Here is a 25,559-nt window from a genome sequence, read left to right on the forward strand (position 1 = left end):
TTTCTCTATTAGTCCATCTATACTGACCTCCATCAGGTTGCAAATTAAAAATAATTTTTATCTGCATCTACCCCTGAAAAAATATTTGGGCTTCTAGCTGTGTGTGGGACTTGTTCTATTACTCCATCTATACTGACCTCCATCAGGTTGCAAACTGAATATATTTTTTTCTGCATCTACCTCTGAAAAAATATTGGGCTTTTAGCTGTATGTGGGACTTGTTGTATTAGTCCATCTATACTGACCTCCATCAGGTTGCAAATTAAAAATAATTTTTATCTGCATCTACAGTACCTCTGAAAAAATATTTGGGCTTCTAGCTGTGTGTGGGACTTGTTCTATTAGTCCATCTATACTGACCTCCATCAGGTTGCATATTGAATATAATTTTTATCTGCATCTAGCTCTGAAAAAATATTTGGCCTTCTAGCAGTGTGTGGGACTTTCTCTATTAGTCCATCTATACTGACCTCCATCAGGTTGCAAATTAAAAATAATTTTTATCTGCATCTAGCTCTGAAAAAATATTTGGCCTTCTAGCAGTGTGTGGGACTTTCTCTATTAGTCCATCTATACTGACCTCCATCAGGTTGGAAATTAAAAATAATTTTTATCTGCATCTACCTCTGAAAAAATATTTGGGCTTCTAGCTGTGTGTGGGACTTGTTCTATTAATCCATCTATACAGACCTCCATCAGGTTGCAAACTGAATATCATTTTTTTCTGCATCTAGCTCTGAAAAAATATTTGGCCTTCTAGCAGTGTGTGGGACTTGTTCTATTAGTCCACCTATACTGACCTCCATCAGGTTGCAAATTCAAAATAATTTTTTGTCTGCATTTAGCTCTGAAAAAATATTTGGCCTTCTAGCAGTGTGTGGGACTTTCTCTATTAGTCCATCTATACTGACCTCCATCAGGTTGCAAACTGAATATATTTTTTTTCTGCATCTACCTCTGAAAAAATATTTTGCTTGTAGCTGGGTGTGGGACTTGTTCTATTAATCCATCTATACAGACCTCCATCAGGTTGCAAACTGAATAAAAAAATTTTCTGCATCTACCTCTGAAAAAATATTTGGGCTTCTAGCTGTGTGTGGGACTTGTTCTATTAGTCCATCTATACTGACCTCCATCAGGTTGCAAATTGAATATAATTTTTTTCTGCATCTAACCCAGCCAATAGTTTTGGCCTAATACCACAGTTTGGCCACTCAGCTCTGCTCGGTTCCCATCCATTGTTTTTTTGTGCAAACAACTCCAGAGTTGTGAATTAGTTAACCACCAAAATGAGTGGAAAAAGGCCTGCTGCTGGTGGAAAGGGGAATAGGCGTGTTGGGAAGGGGAAAAAAGGTTGTGTCCGTGGGGTAGGTGTTAAAGCAACAGTAACATCTGCAGAAGAAAGACCATCTTCCAGCCTAACTAAAATGTCTACTTCTTTTAGCGGACAATGTGATAAGATCCCTTTCTTACGGCCACGCCAATCGCTACAAATTCCAGATGAGGCACAAAAACAGCAGGTGCTTCAACGGATATCAAGTGCTCCTTTAAGTGGGCTCTCCTCCACATCAACTTCAACATCACAAATACTCCAGTCCTCAAAGGTGTCACCCCAATCGCACTTGCTTCCTCACAGCTCCCAAATCTCCAGCTGCCCGTCTGAGTATGAGGTAGAACAGATGGTTGAGTCTGCAGAGCTGTTTACTCATACTATAGCCTGGGAATCAGAGGTCGACTCCAGCGCTTCTGTGAATCCAGACGAGGAAATGATCTGCACTGATGCCCAGAATCTTTATGAGTCAGATCCAGGACCAGACGCAGAAGTTCTGACCATAATGTAGACCCTCATTCCCAAACTGTAACTCCTGTTGGTGGAGACAATGAGGAAGACGATGATAAGACTCAAATACCTGATTGGAGCGACAACTTTAGTTTTTTGTCAGGGCAGGAACAGGTTGGCTCTGAGGACGACGGGTGTGATAACGCACAGGGTGATGATGATGAGGTTGGAGATCCCACTTACTGTCAACCCACAGTCAGCCAAGAGATGAGGTCAGCAGAGGAGGTGGAGGAGGATGCTAGTGACGACGAGGTCAGGTTGCGCCTTCCTGGACAGAGACGTAGTACTGGAAGCACGTCAACAACTGCATCCTCAAACACAACTCTGCCTCTCACCACAAATCGTGGTGGCTCTTCAGGTCGCATGGGTGCTAAGCCTTGCATAGCCTGGGCATTTTTTCAGATCGATAAAGATGACCCAACTCGTGTTATCTGTAACATTTGTCAGCAAAAGCTAAGTAGAGGCCAAAAAATACATAGTTTGAGTACTTCATGCATGAACCGGCACATGGACATGAAGCATAAGTTGCAGTGGGAAGCTCAGTGTGCTACAATGCGGCCTAGCCGGCCGGGCCAACCACCGTCTGCCATATCTTGTGCATCCGCGGCCTCTTCATCCTCTGTGACTGGGGGGACAGCAGTCACACCTGTTTTGGGGCGCAGACCTGCCACCTCTTTACCCGCAACAGCCAGCGTGATTGGCAGGTCATCATTTTCTTTGGAGGTGGTAACACCAGCTGGTGTTGAGCGCTGTCCGACATCGATAGCACAACCTTTGGATCAAGGCAACCTAACATGTCCGCCTGCATCTTCCTCACAGACCGGCAGTTTGCCGGGGACACCCTTATCAACCCCGTCTAAGCACAATAGCCAGCCCTCGGTCCCTCAGATGTGGACAAGTAAAAGACCATTTCCTCCTAGCCATGAGAAAGCTAAGAGGTTGAATTTCACCATCTGCAAGCTCTTGGCTACAGAAATGCTGCCTTTCCGCCTGGTGGACACAGAGGATTTTCGAGACCTTATGTCCGTCGCAGTGCCCGAGTACCAGATGCCCAGTCGGCACTACTTCTCAAAGAAAGGTGTGCCTGCGCTCCACCAGCATGTCGCACACAACATCACCGCTTCTTTGAGAAACTCTGTGTGTGACAGGGTGCATTTCACCACAGACACTTGGACGAGTAGGCATGGACAGGGGCGTTACATGTCGCTGACTGGGCACTGGGTAACTATGGTGACAGCAGGACAAGGGGCTGCTGTCCAAGTCTTGCCGTCCCCACGAGTTGTGCGTCAATCCTCTTTATGTCAAAGTTCCTCCACTGCTTCTGCCTCCTCAACCTCCTCTCGGTCTTCCACCTGCACCCAAAGCCTGTCTGGTCATGCCACAAGCTTTCTAACTGCGCAGAAGGGATCCTGCACACCTCCTTACTATGCTGGCAGTAGGGCTCAACGTCATCAGGCGGTTTTTACATTGAAATGTCTGGGAAATGTGAGTCACACAGCTGAGGAGTTGTGGTCAGCTCTGGAGAACCAATTTCATGAATGGTTGTCTCCACTGGACCTGAAACCAGGGAAGGCCGTGTGCGACAATGCTGCAAACCTGGGTGCGGCCCTTTGCCGGGGCAATGTCACACACGTGCCTTGTATGGCTCACGTGTTGAACCTGGTTGTCCAGCAATTTTTAGCCCACTATCCCAGACTAGATGGCCTTCTGCAGAGGGCACGGTCAGTTTGTGCTCACTTCCGCCGTTCGCATCCCGCAGCTCAGCGACTTACATCTCTACAGAAGTCGTTGGGCCTGCCACTTCACCGGCTAAAATGCGATGTGCCTACCCGGTGGAATTCAACTCTGCACATGTTGCAGCGACTGTGGCAGCACCGACAAGCCCTGGTGCAATACGTTCTGACGTATAGCCTGGGCCAACGAGATCCAGAGGTGGGGCAAATCACGCTGGAGGAGTGGTCTCAGATCAGGGACCTATGCACCCTTCTGCACAGTTTTGAAATGGCGACGAAGATGTTTAGTGCTGACGATGCCATTATCAGCATGACTATTCCGGTGATTTACATGCTGGAGCACATGTTAAACAGAATTCGGAGTCAGGTGGTGGCACAAGAGGAGGTGGAGGAAGTAGAGGAGGAGGAGTTGTATGCGGAAGGGCTAACATCTGCAAGGTCCAGACGGTCGGCAGCACCAAGGCGGCAGGCATGTGAGGGTGGGGGAGATGGTTTTACCAGGGCGCATGGTAGCAGCCAAACTAGTGAGGAAGGTGCAGGAGCCCAGGAAGAAGTGGAGGACGAACTGATGGAAGACTCATCAGATGAGGGAGACCTTGATCACATTTCTGTTGTGCGAGGTTGGGGGGAGAGGACAGAGGAAGGAAGCATGATTGTTACCTCGCCACCAACACAACAGGGACTTGGTGCTCCTGGATGCGCAACACACATGAGTGCCTTCTTGCTGCAATACCTGCAACATGACCCTCGAATTGTGAGAATTAGAAATAATCCTGACTACTGGGTTGCCACACTGTTAGATCCCCGGTACAAAAGTAAATTTGCAGAAATTATTCCTGCCATAGAAAGGGATGCACGCATGCAGGAGTATCAGCAGAGACTGTTGCAGAATCTTACATGTGCTTTTCCACAAAACACCAGTGGTGCACGTAGTGAATGTCACAGTTCCAACTTGCCAACCGTGGGACCGTCAAGTGTTCAGCACTCAAACCGTAACAGAAACACAGTATCTGCTGGTAACATCAATTTTGCGGAATCATTTTACCACTTTTTTATCCCATCCTTTGCAAGGCCACAGGAGACAAGAAGTCTGACACATAGTCAATGCCTAGAGACGATGGTACAGGAGTATCTCCAAGTAAACATTGAAGCCATGACTGTGTCACTGGACCCTTGCTCTTTTTGGGCTTCCAATCTGGATAAATGGCCGGAGCTAGCCACTTACGCCTTGGAGATCTTGTCATGCCCCGCAGCCAGCGTTCTGTCTGAACGTGTGTTCAGCGCTGCTGGTGGTGTGCTGACAGATAAGCGCACGCGGCTCTCCACTGATAATGTAGACAGACTCACGTTCATAAAGATGAACAAATCATGGATCCGAAACGACTTTTCTACCCCTGTGTCATCCTGGGGAGAGTAAAAGCTTGATGATTGGTTAAAATCACCCTACCAACCGTTTTAAGCTTTCAAATTACTAATCATGTTTAGCTGTATCTTGGCCGGAAAATAATTTGGGCTTTGTAGCAGTGTGCAGCACTGATTCTATTAGGCCATCTATAATAAGCTCCACCAGATTTAAAATTACTAATCATGTTTATCTGTATCTTGACTGGAAAATAATTTGGGCTTTGTAGCAGTGTGCAGCACTGATCCTATTAGGCCATCTATACTAAAGCTTCACCAGATTTAAAATTAATAATAATTTTTAGCTGCATTTAGCCCGGAAAATAATTTTGGGGCTCCGAGATGCGCAAGACACATAAGTGCCTTCTTGCTGCACTACCTGCAGCATGACCCTCATATTGTCAGAATTCGAAGTAATCATGACTACTGGGTTGCCACACTCTTAGATCCCCCAAACTTTTCGATCAACCTTTTCATTTTAATAAAGACCAAAAAAATGGTCATTTTTGAAATTATAAGCATTAGCAGGTTGTTAGAAACTGAAATCAAACAGTTTTCAACTCAAAACTTTATTCTAGGTGATGTTACATTTTCACATAGGACCCCTTGTTCGAAAGGAGCTTCTGAACTCTCTCGTCCATTGAACTTGTCAGGTTTTGGATGGTTTCTGCTTCAATTGTTTTGCATGAGGACAGAATACCCTCCCAGAGCTGTTGCTTAGATGTGAACTGCCTCCCGCCATCATAGACACTCCTTTTAATGATGCTCCAAAGGTTCTGAATGGGGTAGAGGTCAGGGGAGCATGGGGGTCACACCATAAGTTTGTCCCCTTTTATGCCCATATCAGCCAGAGATGCAGATGTTTTATGTGGAGCATGAGATGGTGCATTATCATGCAAAAAAATGATCTTGCTGTGAAATACACGGTTCTTCTTCTTGAACCATGGCAGGAAGTGCTGTTTGAGAAAATCCACATACATTATGGAGTTCATCTTTAGCGCCTTCAGGGATCCTAAAGGGGCCGACAATCTCTCTCCCCATGATTCCAGCCCAAAACATTACTCCACCTCCTCCTTGTTGGCGCTGTAGCCGTGTTTGTGACGCGCCCCTGGGCTTGCTGTGTCGTGCGGCATCGCGCGCACGGGGGCTTACCCGGAGCCGGATCAGATGGGGGTAGTAGTCTCGTGGCGGTAACCCGGTCCGTGCCCAGGGTGTCAAACTAAGTGTGTGGCAGTCTTGGTAGATGTTGTTTCTGTGTCGACTACGCCACCCGTTGATTTGCGGTCACAAGGCCGCCGCTGCAGAACAGTCCGCTGAGGCCGGTAGCATGGGTGCAGCGATGGTGGTATAACCCCCAACGGGAGGGGTATGGCCTCAGGGCAGCTGGTGCGGATGATGGGGGTAGTGATAGTGCAGAAAGGAGAGTCAGAGACGTGAGATGCAGTTTCAGGGTTTTTACTCACAGGTGTTCCTTCAGTCACTCTGGCCTTGAGTGACCACCCGAGCCGTGCTGCATCCACCAGGTGCTGGACTCGGCCAACCCCCAGGCAGTTCCGGAGCGTGGTCCTGAGCTTCCCTCTCTCTCTCTTTCTCCTGGCCGTCCCCACCAGGGATCCACCTTTGTCCGGTTCCCTTGGGCCTTCTATGGTAAAACCTTCTCTGGCTTTCCTGACCCTACTCTTGGTGTACCTTCCTGGTGGATGTGGTGAGGGTCGTGGCAAAGCTTGCCCACGACCTCCGGTTCCTGGTTAAGGGTTACTTTTGCCTCCGCCAGCTTGGGATCCGGTGCCCTCTTCTGCCAACGCTTCACCCTTTTTAGCTCACTCGTGGGATCTCAGGGTTCCCTCTTGGTCTTATGCCTCTGGGCCTTTCTTCCTCTTCCTCTCTGCTTCAGGCCTGGCCCTGGAGCTGGGCCCAGCCGGAGCCACAGCTCCCTGTCAGCCCTCCTGGCTGAACTCCTCCTCAGCACTCTCCTGACAGACTGACCCTATCTCTAGATGGTGCCCACCATATATACTCCCTCTATGTGTGAGCCCAGGTGACCAGCACCCAATGGGCTCCTATCTCTATGCCCAGAGCCCCTCCCCTATCTGCCCCTACACTACTGGGATGTTCCACCCCCCCTCCCACTCCAGCCAGGGACAGACGCTGTCGTACCTGCACATCTACTTGGTGGGAGTACCGTAGTTCTGTCCCCCGGAAATGGGATGTATGTAGTGCATGCAGCCTACTGAGCTCAGTCCCACACTCCATCCTTACCCGGGAGTGGAATACCACACCTCTGGTTTGAGGTGCAATACCCCTGTAGCAGCCGAGTCCTCAGGGTGCTACATTCCCCCCTGGTAAATCACAGCACGTCCTCGGGCTGTAAAAGAATAAAACATACCAAAACATACAAACTTTTTAAAACATACACCAACATATAAAACATTATAAACATTATCAGATTCTAGCAATATAAACTTTTTCATATAAAACTCTTTTATATAAAATGTTCTTGAGCTTCTGGCCACTGTGCACTTGTGACCAGGTAAAGTGCCACAGTCACTGGGAGGAAAACAGTAATCCTCCTATAAAACCGGTAGGGGGCGCCTTAGGAAGCGCAACTATTTACAAGGGTATGGCCGCTCTCAGTCCTCGGCCAGTGAGAATAAGGGATGGCTGCTCACAGTCCTCAGCCTGGTTAGGGATAGGGACACACGGGTAACAGTTTGCTGGTCCCTACGGGGACTATACTTTACTGGTAACAGTTCTTGTACCCTTACGGGTAACTATTTACAGCTTCACTGTACCGTACTTTAATAACGGCATCCTCCTGCTCCTTCTTGAGGGTAATCTTCAGACCCGTCCGGGTCCTCTTGACCTTCCTCAAACCGCAGCTCCTCCTCAGTCAATCTGTGCACATGGAGAGCATATGGACCTTTGGCACATTGATGCCGGGTGAAGGTGACCTCATCACCCAGGTAAAGATCACGTCCTCTGTGTCCCTCCGGCAGATGGCTCTCGACATCCCTGCGGGTGACAAAGACGTCGCCGGGGGTTCTGTGGTCCCGGATAAAACCCCAACCGTGCTGCAGTTGAAACTTGATTACGGTCCCGGTGGCGCGGGGACCATGGGCTGCACGGGGGTTTCGTCTGGTCCGGCTTTTCTGTTCCGCACTCTGTACTTGCAGCCGCTCCTCGTGGACCCGCCTCTCTCGCCGTTCCCGGTCGAAGACCTCCAGCTGTTGCCGGCAGCACTCTGCTCGCTGGGCTGCGGCCGCCCGACTCTCATGGGTGAACCCAATGAGGTTTTCTCCGGTGGGGTCCCATTCGAACTGCGCCTCCTCCAACGGGAGTGGGGTGATCTTGGCGGGCGCCGGAGCCGGAATCAGGGGCTCACACAGAGGCCTTTCCTTCCGGAGTCGGGGATGGAGGTACTCCGGTGGCCACTCAAAGGGCTGCCCATCCGGGCAAGTGTGCTGGGCGAACAGGTATTCACCCAAGGGTAGCACGGTGGAGGTTGAGGGCGCGATGGTGGTAGCGGCGCCCGGATTCACCAGGCCTTGCGACCAGGCCGGTGGCACTCTAAAGGTAAAGGGCACTGTGGAGACGGCGGCGCCCGGGGGCACTGGACCTTGCGACCAGGCCAGTGACTTGGTGGAGATAGAGGGCTCTGTTGGAACTGCGGCGCCCGGGGGTACTCGGCCCTGCGACCAGGCCGGAGGCGTCTCCTGCTCGGCCGCGCTCGGGGTTGAGGCGCGTGACGTCACAGGAGGCGTGGCCGCGGCTCCTGCTTGAGGCCTAGTCTGGAGCAGTGGCGGTGCAGCGACGGGCACGGTAGGGGGAATTTCGGGCTCTGCGACGGGGAGCTGGGGCAGGCTCACGGTTTCTAGGCTTGGGGTAGTGACGTCCCCTTTACCTGCCTCCGTCTCTTCAGCTCCTTCCACGGCGTCGTCTCCGGCCTTCATTCCTCCTGCACCATCCTCAGAGGTGGTCAGACTCCTCGTCTCGGGTGGCGTGCTCCGCTGGCGGGTTCCAGCCTGCTGGGCCATCTCCCTACTCCACTCAGTCAGCGTTTCTCGCTGCACCTGGGCCATCCTCCGTGCGAGGCCCTCCAGCGCGGTCTGTGCACGCTCCCGGTCTCGGGGGAGCTGTGCCAAGATCTCCACCAGGTCTTGTGGGGTGGTGGCTTGCAACAGGCTCCTGACCACAGGGTCGGTGCTGCCTGACTCTCCCTCCATCTCCGGGTGCGACCTCCCCAGACTCCTCCAGGCTGCACCCATCCTCACTCTTTTGTTCTTGATCCGCCCACCCTGAGGGCGGTCCTGGGGCAACTTGGTGATTGTCAGTTCCAGGGGCAGTCCCCCCACGCTGATGGACATCTCTATCATTGCAGTCTCTTCTGGTGGGGGCGGTCCTTGCTTTTGGCGCTCTTCTGGGACCAGGCCCACGATGGGAGGTCGTCTCTTACCACCCTCTGGCACGCCCATAATGGCGTCCGCTCTGCCAGGGCGGGAAATCTTCTCAGATGGCGGGAACCGTCTCCCAATGGCGGGAAACTCCGTGGACGGCGGGAAAAGACTGCAGATGGCGGGCAAACGGCGGGAAACGATCCGAGATGGCGTCCGATGGCGGGGACCCTCTGGAATTGGCGGGAGACTCCTTTTTACGGTAAATGTGAACTTCTCTTCAGGCACGCAGTACCCGTCGGTTGCGGGCACGTAATCCTGCCGACTACGCCAAAGTTGACGCGCCCCTGGGCTTGCTGTGTCGTGCGGCATCGCGCGCACGGGGGCTTACCCGGAGCCGGATCAGATGGGGGTAGTAGTCTCGTGGCGGTAACCCGGTCCGTGCCCAGGGTGTCAAACTAAGTGTGTGGCAGTCTTGGTAGATGTTGTTTCTGTGTCGACTACGCCACCCGTTGATTTGCGGTCACAAGGCCGCCGCTGCAGAACAGTCCGCTGAGGCCGGTAGTATGGGTGCAGCGATGGTGGTATAACCCCCAACGGGAGGGGTATGGCCTCAGGGCAGCTGGTGCGGATGATGGGGGTAGTGATAGTGCAGAAAGGAGAGTCAGAGACGTGAGATGCAGTTTCAGGGTTTTTACTCACAGGTGTTCCTTCAGTCACTCTGGCCTTGAGTGACCACCCGAGCCGTGCTGCATCCACCAGGTGCTGGACTCGGCCAACCCCCAGGCAGTTCCGGAGCGTGGTCCTGAGCTTCCCTCTCTCTCTCTTTCTCCTGGCCGTCCCCACCAGGGATCCACCTTTGTCCGGTTCCCTTGGGCCTTCTATGGTAAAACCTTCTCTGGCTTTCCTGACCCTACTTTTGGTGTACCTTCCTGGTGGATGTGGTGAGGGTCGTGGCAAAGCTTGCCCACGACCTCCGGTTCCTGGTTAAGGGTTACTTTTGCCTCCGCCAGCTTGGGATCCGGTGCCCTCTTCTGCCAACCCTTCACCCTTTTTAGCTCACTCGTGGGATCTCAGGGTTCCCTCTTGGTCTTATGCCTCTGGGCCTTTCTTCCTCTTCCTCTCTGCTTCAGGCCTGGCCCTGGAGCTGGGCCCAGCCGGAGCCACAGCTCCCTGTCAGCCCTCCTGGCTGAACTCCTCCTCAGCACTCTCCTGACAGACTGACCCTATCTCTAGATGGTGCCCACCATATATACTCCCTCTATGTGTGAGCCCAGGTGACCAGCACCCAATGGGCTCCTATCTCTATGCCCAGAGCCCCTCCCCTATCTGCCCCTACACTACTGGGATGTTCCACCCCCCCTCCCACTCCAGCCAGGGACAGACGCTGTCGTACCTGCACATCTACTTGGTGGGAGTACCGTAGTTCTGTCCCCCGGAAATGGGATGTATGTAGTGCATGCAGCCTACTGAGCTCAGTCCCACACTCCATCCTTACCCGGGAGTGGAATACCACACCTCTGGTTTGAGGTGCAATACCCCTGTAGCAGCCGAGTCCTCAGGGTGCTACATTTGCGTGGGGTGTCCATCAACCAGCCATCCTCCACTCCATCCATCTGGACCATCGAGCGCTGCACGGCACTCATCCGTGAACAAAACAGTTTTGAAATCAGTCTTCATGTAATGTTTGGCCCACTGGAGCCGTTTCTGCTTGTGTGAAGTGGATAGAGGAGGTCGACAGGATGGCGTATGCACAGCTGCAAACCTCTGAAGGACCCTGCATCTTGTTGTTCGGGGGACGTTGGAGGCACCAGCAGCTTCAAAAACTTGTCTGCTGCTATGACAAGGCTTTTTTGCCGCTGCTCTTTCAACCTGACGTAATTGCCTGTAGGAAAGAGTCCTCAATTTGCCCTTATCAGCACGCACACGTGTGTACTGTGAATCAGCTACATACTTCTTGATTGCCAAGACACTTCATCCTGATCATCGCACAATGTTGATTGTAGTCATGCCTTGACCTAAACACTCTGCAATTTGTTGCTTCTCAGCAGCCGACACATCCTTTTTCTTTCCCATTTTGGCAGAAAATGTAGGCTGCTTAATAATGTGAGACAGCCTTCTTAAGTAGTCTTGCCTTTCATTGGACACACCTGCCAAACTAATTAGCACAGGTGTCTGCAATTGCTTACAGTGATATAAAGAGCCCTGACACACATCACCATCAATGAGTTTAACTGACAAACAAACAAATTCTTCCCTTATCACTCCTAAACACTTTTTGCATAATAATTTGGAACACAGTGTACATGTGCTTTTCCACAAAACACCAGTGGTTCACGTAGTGACTCTTACAGTTCTAACTTGCCAACCGTGGTCTGTATGGAGTTGTTCAATAAAGGGCCCAAAATTAAGATAACATAGATGGGAGAGGTCTCTATGAATAGGAATTCCTAAGTATTTGATACCCTGTGAGGGCCAGGCAAAGGGAAAGTTGGACTGGATGGAATCCTATATGGATTTGGGGAGGGAGACATCGAGGGCCTCAGACTTCGCTGCATTGATTTTAAAATTTGACCATGTAACAAAGTGATCTATTTCAGCCATAACAGCATGGATGGATATATGTGATTGAGTGATATATACTAGGACATCATCAGCAAATAGAGAGCACTTGTACTCGGTGCCTCCCACCTCAATCCACCTAATATTGGGGTTATGGCGAATTGATGAGAGCAGGTGCTCCGTCACTAGGATGTATAAGAGAGGGGACAGAGAACATCCCTGCCTTGTCCCATTGGTGATTGTGAAAGGTGATGAAAATGTTCTGACGCGCCCCCTGGGTCTTGGGACACCCGGAGCCGGACCCTTTTTGGTGGATGCTGGTGGTTGTAGTCTCCGTGGCGGCGACCCGGTTCCATGGCTCAGGGCGGTCAAACCAGTGGCGGAACTATTTATGTGGTTTTGATGTTTAAATGTCCGACTACGCCACCCGTGGATTGCGGTCAGAGTGAACCGCCGCTGCAGGGCAGACCGCTGAGGCTGGTGTTGTGGGTGCAGCAGAGCGTAGAATAACTCCCCACGGGAGGAGTATAGCCTCAGGGCAGTGTATGCGGAGGATGGGGGTGATGGTGCAGGGCAGCAGCAGTAGCCACACGGAGTCAGTGATGCAGTCCAGGGCCTTTACTCACAGTTCTTATTATCCAGACCACGTCTGCAGGTAACGGCTGCCCACGTCGTACTGTGCTCACCAGGTGAGGGGCTCAGACAACTCCCAGATAACTTTGGAGCGCTTCACAGGACCCCCTTTGTGTGTCCTTTGTCTGGCCTTTCTTACCAACCCTTCTGTCCGGCTGCCTCGGGCCTCCTCTTGGTAAACTTGGCGCCAGTTTCCCTGACCCTATGTGGTGCCTTCCTAGCGGGTGTAGCGAGGGGCTGCGCCACATAAAATGTCACAGCCTCCTGTTTCTAGCTGAGGGTCGTTTCCTGCCTCCACTAGTTTCGGGGACCGGTCTCCCCCTTTGGCCTGACCCCTCCACGCAGGTGGATTCGGGCGTGCGGTGGCGACTCGCCCGTCCGCACCCCTGGGATCCCTTCGTTCCTCGTTCCTGGAGCCTTCTCCGCTCATCTTCCTTCCTTCTCCCTCTTCCAGGCCTGGGCCTCTGTTACTAGGCCCGCCTCCGGAGCAGAGCTCATGCAGAGCCCCTGCTCCCTGCCACTTCTGCTCAGACTTCTCTGCACTGAACTAAGATGGTGCCCACCTTTTATACTCCCTTCTCAATGCACCCAGGAACTGCTTCCTCCCTGCTCCTGCACTACAGGGTTCCCCTTCCTCAGTGTTCCCTCCCCCCACTCCAGCCAGGGACAGGGACTGTCGTGCCCATCTCAGGGGCATATTGGTCGCCCTGCCCCATGGCAATGTGGTGTAATGCATGCAGGTGTCGGGTCCTGATCCACACTACATCCTTACCTGAGAGTGAGATATCACACCTCTGGGTGAGGTGCAATACCTCTGTAGCAACCGAGCCCTCAGGGTGCTACAGTTCCATTTATCTTCAGCCTAGGTGACGTATTGCGATACAGGGCCGTGATTTTGGCTATAAAAGGGTCCCCTAGACCCCTACCCCAAGCTTTTTAAGAGAATCATATATGGCGTGCCAGGAGACTCTATGGAATGCTTTCTCAGCATCCAACGAGAGTATCTAATTACAAATTTTTAACTGCATCTAGCCCAGGAAATACTTTGTGCCTAGTAGCAGTGTCTGCTAGTCAGCGGATTATCCCGGCTGTTAAGCAAGCTACACCACCTGTAGTTTGGACACTTAATTTTTTCAAAGGAAATGCTTCGGGACCACGGGATACTCAGTGAAGAGCATCAGGAGGCACCCCAAGGCATAGGGGCTGGGACTGGCAGTAGGATGCCTTGTGGTGGACAGCCGAGCTCGATCCTTATAAAAGCTTTTTAACTGCAGCAGCTTTAGTGGACGCTACTGGAGCTGGAATTACGCGGCTGCTGGCATGAGACTTGCCCTCAAATAGATCCTTGTAAATGGATTTAAAGTGTATTCATTCAAATTAGAGAGACAATTTAAATTAAAAAGCTTAGAGCTGCCTCCACCACAGGGGGGCTCGCTCGACCCACCAGCGGACAGGCACCAGTATTGGGAGAGGGGGGCTGGCCGTCAGGGTTCACCGCGTCTCTGGCACAAACCCGGCGACGCGGAGGTGGCACGGGCAGGAGCGGACTGAACGTGTCGGCTTCTCACTTTTTGGATTTTAGAAGGGCATGACATGCCTATATCTGTGTCTCCCCCTCCTTTTACTCCTCCACCTCTTTTCTTTTCGCATGACTATATGTACTTGTCACTTTTCCATGTGTTAGTTGTGTCTTCTGAGCAGTTTGTCAGCTTTTGGACACCTTTGAAGGTGTTTTCTATGTGTTTCTATGTGTTTTTGTTTGCCTGCCATTGGTTTTAACGGTGTTCGAAGGTGTTCGATGAACAGTTCGACGAACAGTTCGGCGAACACACGGGTGTTCGACGAACCGAACCGAACTCGAACACTACGGGGGTGGCTCAACACTACTGAAGAGACTGTAATACTGTGCCTTGTGAAAAAAAACTACTGTATTGTTATGGGAGCTGGTTGCACAAGAAACTCAGACTGTACTGTAATGAAGATTGTTGCTGTAATATCCCTGAATTGCACTGGCCGTGCTTCAGATTAAATTCCACTGTTAATTGAATATGTTACCACTTTGGAGTTATCAGACCTCTACTTTGGCCATACAGGGTATAGAAAAGTAAATCTATACATACCTGTATGGCCCATAGTAGAGATTTGATTGCAGAGAAAAGCGCTTTAATCAATTCTATTTTGTACAGGCTTGGCGTCCGGGGTACGCCAAGAAATCCCCAACTATGTTCTTATTATTCCCTCAAATTCCCACCTATATGCTTAATTATCATATCCCCCCCCCTCCCCTGCAGGTCACAGGGCCCTGTGACGTGCACTGTGCTCCCTGACTTCCCGGACATGCGCAAAGCGCCGCTCACATAGAGCTCACATAGAGTGCGCTTTGCATCAACCCGGCCCGTCTGCCTGTTCACTGCACTGTAGGGTTCTATTGCACAGGCGCTGGGAAGTGACAGTGACTACCCGGCGCCTGCGCAATAGAAAACTGCGGGGCAGTGCACAGAGAGACTGAGCCGGGATGAAGCAAAGCGCGCTCTATGTGAGCTCTATGTGAGCGGCGCTTTGCGCATGCCCGGGAAGTCAGGGAGCACAGTGCACATCACAGGGTCCTGTGACATGCAGGGGAGGGGTGAATATGATAATTAAGCATATAGGCGGGGATTTGGGGGAATAATAAGCACATAGGCGGGGATTGCTTGGCGCACCCCGGATCCCAAGCCTGTACAAAATAGAATTGATTAAAGCGCTTTTCTCTGCAATCAAACCTCTATACAGGTATGTATAGATTTACTTTTCTGTACCCTGTATGCTCATAGTAGAGGCCTGATAACTCCAAAGTGGTGACAGATTCCCTTTAAACTGTTGAAAAAGACTCTTGTCAGACGTGTCTGGTCAGCAATTGAATCTATCGTCTGCCTGAGAGAAGCTGCAGCACATGGTCTATGGTCGCCCTGAGTAACCATTCCCCCAGGATTCCAAAGAATTCATGAAACCCGTCTCGCCCTATCTGAACCTATCGGCGTGCGTGTAACAAATGACTGATCACACTTATCAATGATAGATGTCTGATCACACTGATCACTAATGGATGTCTGATGTTATAATCTACAGTATGTTGTTTTACTATCAGCCATCTTGTTGTGGTTTGCTGGCTTCTAGTCTTTTCCTCTGGTGCTGGGTATCTTGGTCACGTGATCTCTTCACTCTTTATTACTCAGCATCTGTCTCCCATTCCCCGCTGGACATCAGTGTTGTTACGCTTGTGCTCTGGCTAAGTTGCTTTGTTAAGTTCTTTGTGCTTTGGACAATTGTTATCCTGGGACTTTTTTGTTCCACCAGTTTTGTTCCCTTTAATCTTCATTTCTGCAACTAACTTTTCTTTTAGGAGGTCTCCTGTTTTTTCTCCCAGTCCTTAGATCTTTTAGGGACCCCTTTCCCCTCCTTCAGGTCTTCGTTTGAGTTCAGTGCAGGAGTTTCGGTGGAGCTATTCACAAGCAATAAGGCACCCACCCCAGTGTAGGGTTAAGCTGAGTCTCAGTGCAGGGATAGCTTTTCCCTCCTATTCCTTAGTTCTAAGTTGCTGAACATAACGGATGACTGATCACACTGATCACTGAGGGCTGACTGATCACACTGATGACTGGTGGATGTCTGATCACACTGATCACTGATGGATATCTGATTACACTGATGACTGGTGGATGACTGATCACACTGATGACTGGCGGATGTCTGATCACACTGATGACTGGTGGATGTCTGATCACACTGATGACTGGTGGATGTCTGATCACATTGATGACTGGTGGATGTCTGATCACACTGATGACTGGCGGATGTCTGATCACACTGATCACTGGTGGATGACTGATCACACTGATGACTGGCGGATGTCTGATCACACTGATGACTGGTGGATGTCTGATCACACTGATCACTGATGGATGTCTGATCACACTGATCACTGGTGGATGTCTGATCACACTGATCACTGGTGGATGACTGATCACACTGATCACTGATGGATGACATATCACACTGATCACTGGTGGATGACTGATCACACTGATCACTAATGGATGACTGATCATACTGATCACTGTTGGATGTCTAATCACACTGATCACTGGTGGATGTCTGATCACACTGATCACTGGTGGATGACTGATCACACTGATCACTGATGGATGACATATCACACTGATCACTGGTGGATGACTGATCACACTGATCACTGGTGGATGACTGATTACACTGATCACTGGTGGATGACATATCACACTGATCACTGTTGGATGACTGATCACACTGATCACTGGTGGATGACTGATCACACTGATCACTGGTGGATGTCTGATCACACTGATCACTGTTGGATGTCTGATCACACTGATCACTGATGGATGACATATCACACTGATCACTGGTGGATGTCTGATCACACTGATCACTGGTGGATGACTTATCACACTGATCACTGGTGGATGTCTGATCACACTGATCACTGTTGGATGTCTGATCACACTGATCACTGATGGATGACATATCACACTGATCACTGGTGGATGTCTGATCACACTGATCACTGGTGGATGACTGATCACACTGATCACTGTTGGATGTCTGATCACACTGATCTCTGATGGATGACTGATCGCACTGATCATTGGTGGATGACTGATCACACTGATCACTGGTGGATGACTGATCACACTGTTCACTGATGGATGACTGATCGCACTGATCATTGGTGGATGACTGATCGCACTGATCATTGGTGGATGACTAATCACACTGATCACTGGTGGATGTCTGATCACACTGATCACTGATGGATGACTTATCACACTGATCACTGATGGATGTCTGATCACACTGATCACTGATGGATGACTGATCACACTGATCACTGATGGATGTCTGATCACACTGATCACTGATGGATGACATATCACACTGATCACTGATGGATAACTGATCACACTGATCACTGGTGGATGACTGATCACACTGATCACTGATGGATGACTGATCACACTGATCACTGGTGGATGACTGATCACACTGATCACTGATGGATGACATATCACACTGATCACTGATGGATGACTGATCACACTTATCACTGATGGATGACTGATCACACTGATCACTGATGGATGTCTGATCACACTGATCACTGATGGATGACATATCACACTGATCACTGATGGATGACTGATCACACTGATCACTGGTGGATGACTGATCACACTGATCACTGATGGATGTCTGATCACACTGATCACTGATGGATGTCTGATCACACTGATCACTGGTGGATGACTGATCACACTGATCACTGATGGATGACATATCACACTGATCACTGATGGATGACTGATCACACTGATCACTGGTGGATGACTGATCACACTGATCACTGGTGGATGACTGATCACACTGATCACTGATGGATGTCTGATCACACTGATCACTGGTGGATGACTGATCACACTGATCACTGATGGATGACTGATCACACTGATCACTGATGGATGTCTGATCACACTGATCACTGATGGATGACTGATCACACTGATCACTGATGGATGACTGATCACACTGATCACTGGTGGATGACTGATCACACTGATCACTGATGGATGACTGATCACACTGATCACTGGTGGATGACTGATCACACTGATCACTGATGGATGACATATCACACTGATCACTGATGGATGACTGATCACACTGATCACTGATGGATGACTGATCACACTGATCACTGATGGATGTCTGATCACACTGATCACTGATGGATGACATATCACACTGATCACTGATGGATGTCTGATCACACTGATCACTGGTGGATGACTGATCACACTGATCACTGATGGATGTCTGATCACACTGATCACTGGTGGATGACTGATCACACTGATCACTGATGGATGACTGATCACACTGATCACTGATGGATGACATATCACACTGATCATTGGTGGATGACTGATCACACTGATCACTGGTGGATGTCTGATCACACTGATCACTGATGGATGACATATCACACTGATCATTGGTGGATGACTGATCACCCTGATCACTGATGGATGACTGATCACACTGATCACTGATGGATGACTGATCGCACTGATCATTGGTGGATGACTGATCGCACTGATCATTGGTGGATGACTGATCGCACTGATCACTGATGGATGACTGATCGCACTGATCATTGGTGGATGACTGATCGCACTGATCATTGGTGGATGACTGATCGCACTGATCACTGATGGATGACTTATCACACTGATCACTGGTGGATGTCTGATCACACTGATCACTGATGGATGACTGATCACACTGATCACTGATGGATGTCTGATCACACTGATCACTGGTGGATGACTGATCACACTGATCACTGATGGATGACATATCACACTGATCACTGATGGATGACTGATCACACTGATCACTGATGGATGACTGATCACACTGATCACTGATGGATGACTGATCGCACTGATCATTGGTGGATGACTGATCGCACTGATCATTGGTGGATGACTGATCACACTGATCACTGGTGGATGTCTGATCACACTGATCACTGATGGATGACTTATCACACTGATCACTGGTGGATGTCTGATCACACTGATCACTGATGGATGACTGATCACACTGATCACTGATGGATGACTGATCGCACTGATCATTGGTGGATGACTGATCGCACTGATCATTGGTGGATGTCTGATCACACTGATCACTGATGGATGACTGATCACACTGATCACTGATGGATGACTGATCGCACTGATCATTGGTGGATGACTGATCACACTGATCACTGGTGGATGACTGATCACACTGATCACTGGTGGATGTCTGATCACACTGATCACTGATGGATGACTGATCACACTGATCACTGATGGATGACTGATCGCACTGATCATTGGTGGATGACTGATCACACTGATCACTGGTGGATGACTGATCACACTTTTTACACAGGCGAGTGAATGCTAACACTGACTGCCTTCTAGAAGTCACAATGCCCACTCTATCCTGAAAGTCCCAGTAAACTATTCTAAAGCCACTAACCCTACTTACACTTTTCTTTCTTGCAATTCTTCATGAATTCCCTGACATTTGTACAACAAATGGAATAATTTGCTTTTGTTTCTAATGAAAGGCAGGGTTATGAATTACAAAACATTGTAATGCACCTAATATAGAAATAGTTTTAAAATTTTCAACATCATTAGAATGTACAAATATTTATCGTTGGTGTTATTCATCTCAACATCCATTGTCTTCTCATGAATTAGGAACCCATTAAACTAACAGCTCTTTGCTGAACTAACATACAATAATAATACCCAAAAAACCTACAGAGCAGCCAGAAAAGTTCAGAAATTTCAAATAAAGGTGTAAAATAATGACGACAAAGCAGTTTTAACATAATAAACCATGGAAGCATGTTGAATTGAATTCCACTTTCATTGTAGGAGAAACAGTTTCCCATTTCAATAGCGGTAAAATAGACATGAACAGATCAATTGTACGATTTCAAATAAACCTTAGGTATTCAACTAGTCTGCATGATTGACTATACCAACAGGAAGAATTCTCAACTATTCAAAGTATATTTTTTTATTAATTTCTAATGAAACTGAGTTCAAAGTTTTCTTTATTATATTTCCAAAATATTTACATATGATGATTTATGTCTGCAGCCACCACTAGGGGGAGCTCCCTGTATACAGAGATACATGATAAGATTGTGTCTGAAGACACCACTAGAGGAAGCTCCCTGTATACAGAGATACATGATAAGATCCTGTCTGCAGCCACCACTAGGGGGAGCTCCCTGTATACAGAGATACATGATAAGATCCTGTCTGCAGCCACCACTAGGGGGAGCTCCCTGTATACAGAGATACATGATAAGATTCTGTCTGCAGCCACCACTAGGGGGAGCTCCCTGTATACAGAGATACATGATTAGATTCTGTCTGTAGTCACCACTAGGGGGAGCTCCCTGTATACAGAGATACATGATAAGATTGTGTCTGAAGACATCACTAGGGGGAGCTCCCTGTATACAGAGATACATGATAAGATTCTGTCTGTAGTCACCACTAGGGGGAGCTCCCTGTATACAGAGATACATGATAAGATCCTGTCTGTAGTCACCACTAGGGGGAGCTCCCTGTATACAGAGATACATGATCTGATCCTGTCTGCAGCCACCACTAGGGGGAGCTCCCTGTATGCAGAGATACATGACAAGATTCTGTCTGCAGCCACCACTAGGGGAGCTCCCTGTATACAGAGATACATGATAAGATACTGTCTACAGCCACCACTAGGGGGAGCTCCCTGTATATAGAGATACATGATAAGAGTCTGTCTGCAGACACCTCTACGGGGAGCTCCCTGTATACAGAGAATACAGAGATACATGATAAGATCCTGTGTGCAGTCACCACTAGAGGGAGCTCCCTGTATACAGAGATACATGATAAGATCCTGTCTGCAACCACCACTAGGGGGAGCTCCCTGTATACAGAGATACAGGATAAGATTCTGTCTGCAGTCACCAATAGGGGGAGCTCCCTGTATTCAAAGATACATGATAAGATTCTGTCTGCAGTCGCCACAAGGGGGAGCTCTCTGTATACAGAGATACATGATAAGATTCTGTTTACAGCCATCACTAGGGGGAGCTCCCTGTATACAAAGATACATGATAAGATTCTGTCTGCAGTCGCCACAAGGGGGAGCTCTCTGTATACAGAGATACATGATAAGATTCTGTCTGCAGCCACCACTAAGGGGAGCTCCCTGTATACAAAGATACATGATAAGATTCTGTCTGTAGTCACCACTAGGGGGAGCTCCCTGTATACCGAGATACATGATAAGATTCTGTTCTGCAGCCACCACTAGGGGGAGCTCCCTGTATACATAGATACATAATAAGATCCTGTCTGCAGCCACCACTAGGGGGAGCTCCCTGTATACATAGATACATAATAAGATCCTGTCTGCAGCCACCACTAGGGGGAGCTCCCTGTATTCCAAGAGATACATGATAACAATCTGTCTGCAGATACCCCTTGATTGATCCATCTGACATGTATCTATTTTTCTACTTAGTTATCTATATATTTATTATCTATCAGTAATTGTACAGAACAACCATCCATGTCTCATACATCAGAAGGTGAAATCTATTATTTCCTGTAATAATCATAATTTCTCTTTATAATAATTACTTTTGTTTTAGTTTATTGTAGTTCTGTAAAAACATGGATGCGTTAATTAAATTTGCATATAAGATGAAGTTTCTTGAAAATTCCATCTTTCATATACTTACTATTTATCTTATTTTAATTAAAACAGTTTTAATTATAATAGTAAAATTAAGCTCATTAGTAAGATACTAGACAAACACTCGGCAGTCGTGTTTTTTGGCAAGTGATATAACTTTGTACTGATACTTTGAATTCCTATGTCTATATTTGTAGCAACCGTAAAATGCTGTTAGAATACTTATGATATGATACAAAATGTGATGGAAACTGATCAAATGATGCATCTAGGAAAATAACAAAGTCTGTAAGAAAAACTATGAACTAAATCAATATGCCCAAAACTACTTGTAACAAGGGTGAATTGAATCTTTTGACATTTTAATTCTTCAGGTTTGAAGTATTTAAAAAAAAAAAAAAATCTATTTGTAGCAAATAAATTTGTTGCGAATCGCTAGCACCAGTGATCAGATAGAAAAGACGTGTAATATCGAACTATTACGAGTGTGAAGATTAATTTATAACTCTTTTAAGACACTTACACTTTGATGTCGACTTTTGCTTTTACATTTCTGGAACACTGAGAACTTTCTTTTGCCTTTAACCCCTTCACGACATCGGCCATATTTGTGCGACGCATGTTGGGACCGCGTGTATGTAGCGAGCTCCCGCAGTGAGCCCACCCCATATCCGGCAGGTGATGGCTGTGTATTACAGCCAGGACATGCCCCTAACAATCTCAGCCCGCGATTGTTAACTTGTTACATGCCGCTGTCAATCTCTGCACGCCCGTGACGTAATCGCGGGTCACCAATGGGTTGTGATGACAGCCGGGGTCAGCTGATGTCCCCTGTGCTTTTCATTACAGAACTCCTTTGACACCCTGCTAGTGGCTGCCACTGAGCCATCTTCTTTCCCCGCACATGATAGCTGATCTGATCTGTTGTCATGAGCCCCTAACAGCCACGGGTGGATCCGAGATCCACCTGCGGCTGTAAAGTTAAATGCCGCTGTCAATGTCTGAAAGCAGCAAATAGCCCTGATACAGTTGTATTGACGGAAAAATAAAAAAGTTATGGCTCCGGGAAGAAGGGGAGCAAAAAATAAAAGCGCAAAAACTGAAAAATTGCAAGGTGGTGAAGGAGTTAAACCTCTATGACATATATATATGTACAAATGCATCAATATACCCTTAAGTATAAAGTGGTAATAGCAAAAACATGATCATAAATATAATATATCCATATACTGTATATAAAGCTATAGTAGCAAAGTCATGCTCATAAACAGAATACTACAGTGGTATATATTTACCCAATTATCAAGGAGATGTCTGCACCCCGACGCACGTTTCTCTTGTTGCTTTTTTTGAGGGGATGAGCTAGAATCCTCAATTTTATACTTCCACTGACCAATCATAAGATCCAGACTGCACGTGTGAACAATAGAAGCAGAATTCCCATTGGTGTGTGTAGTTCAGAAAGCTTCCAGATTTAATGACGTAATCACAATGGGCCAAAGTCTACATAAAGAGTGTTATGTGTCCACCATGGAGCACTCATGTGCTCCAGGCTGGAACGCACCCATAGCGTCCAATCAAAAGAAATACAAGTGCTCGTGGAATATGTGTGAAAACTGTGCACACCATTGATTTGACACAAGATGACAATCTTCGGCTATGTGGACATTTTTATTTTCGATCCGTGTGAATAGAATCTCACATTCTTCGCATTCCTGGAACCTGAGAATTTCATGAAAATTCACTCAAAGTCAATGGTCAGTTCAATCATCTCTACCGCCAATCCTAAATTAACCCTAAAAATAATTAAAAAGTTATTTTGATTTTGGAAAGTGGAAGCAAATTATTTCATTATCATTCAGACCCTAAAGTAACTTTGACAAAATGTGGCAGCCGACAGAATCTGCACAGTCCTGTCTTATGAATTAATATTATGAAGAGTGTGTGGCTAATCGAATAGTAATGGTGGGGAATATATTTGTATTCAGGGTAGGGGATTCTTTACTGGGGAGTCAAATATATATTTTAGAATATATGTGATGTTGTTATTTTTAGGGCAGCGGTGATCGGTGTGACAATGCGAGTTAATGCTTTAAATTTCACAAGATCCACTCATCTCTACAATGTGTTTTAGGTTTACTACTGAGTTTCCTTTTCAAGCTGTTCTGAGGAACCTGGTGCCCTCGGAAATTGTCTCCTAAAACTTGAATTTATGTGAGTTGTGAGATTGATCAATAAATTGAGACAAGATATCGTTGGACTGGAGCAGGAGTGATGCTGAAGTGGAAACAAATGTTGGAGAGCTGGAACAGTGATGACTGATGTAGCAGAGCTGGAACTGTGAAGGTGAATGAAGCAGAGAAGTTGCACGTGGCAGAATTTCAAGTACCTGAATACTCAGACAGAATCTCGCCACTTGAACTTGATTACATTTCTTCACCCATCACAAAATTACTTATGGTTGCCTCTGCTGATGGAGAGAGAAGGCACGCTGGAGCCAGAAGAGGGGAGTATGGCCTTTGCCATGGCTAGGATGGAGAAGCTTGTACTTTGAAGGGGCAAAAGAGTGAAGTACTGTGCCTAAACCAGAATATTTACATAGCGTAAAATGGCAAATTATTACCATGTTAAAAAAAAGTTTCTGCACAAGGAATGCTAGCCCATGACTTGATACATTTCAATCAAACCCGACGCCTGACATTATACTATAACTGCATGCTGCACACACAGATCTGATGGAACCCAATCTATTACACAAAGTTTATGGGCGACTTTAATTCAATATCGCATTTAAAGCCGAGATTATTACAGGATTTCTCTCCTCAGAAAAGAAATCTTGTTTATTTGAAATGCGTTTATTGGATGATATTACTTTCTTTTTGAAGGCTGAAAAGCAATTTGCAAGTGAAATATAACTTCAGGATGAACTGTTAACATCCAGCATATGAATATCTGGAAAACAATTAAAGGTGGAAGGGATGAAGAATAAGAAACATATTGGCTGAGTCCAAAATATATATTTGTTATCCTGCAAAGTTCTCATTACTGTCTGCGGATGATTAAAAGTTTTCAGCAAATTTCTGCAGCCATAAATATTCTTGTTTTATAGGGGCTGAGGCAATGAAAGCCTTAATGAAAAGTTTTGGAATTTAGAAAAAATGATACAATCGAAATTCTAAATCTTTTAAAATAACCAATAACATTTAATATAGCGGTTAAAGGTTTAGAACAATCCTTCTTTGCTACAATCCGGGGGAACGCACATTTCAGATGACTGGCTCCCCGAGACTCACAGATCTTGCCCTATGTGAGCGCAGAGGTCGTCGGTGAAGGGAACGGGAAGAAACCGCAGTAATTATACCATTATATTGATACAATAGCCATACAATTCATAGTATGGATGCGTCACAGCACCATTGTGGCAGATGTCTTAAGGGGGGAATTATTGTGAGGGGAATCTTTAGAGCTATTTTTCATTCAGGCTGCGTTGCTATTGAGTCAAGTTTATTAAAGTGCCGAGTAGCTGTTATTTGCTCAAAATGTTTTTGCAACTTTTTAAAAATGTTGTAACTTATAAATCCGGCTAAAAAACCCATTTACATAATTAAATGTCCACTTTTAAAATTGCAAAAAGTTGCACATATTTATATAAAAAAA

The sequence above is a fragment of the Phyllobates terribilis genome, unplaced genomic scaffold, assembly GCF_046119375.1.
Source record: "Phyllobates terribilis strain yellow unplaced genomic scaffold, ASM4611937v1 Scaffold_8__6_contigs__length_399053987, whole genome shotgun sequence".
NCBI classification, from domain to species: Eukaryota; Metazoa; Chordata; class Amphibia; order Anura; family Dendrobatidae; genus Phyllobates; species Phyllobates terribilis.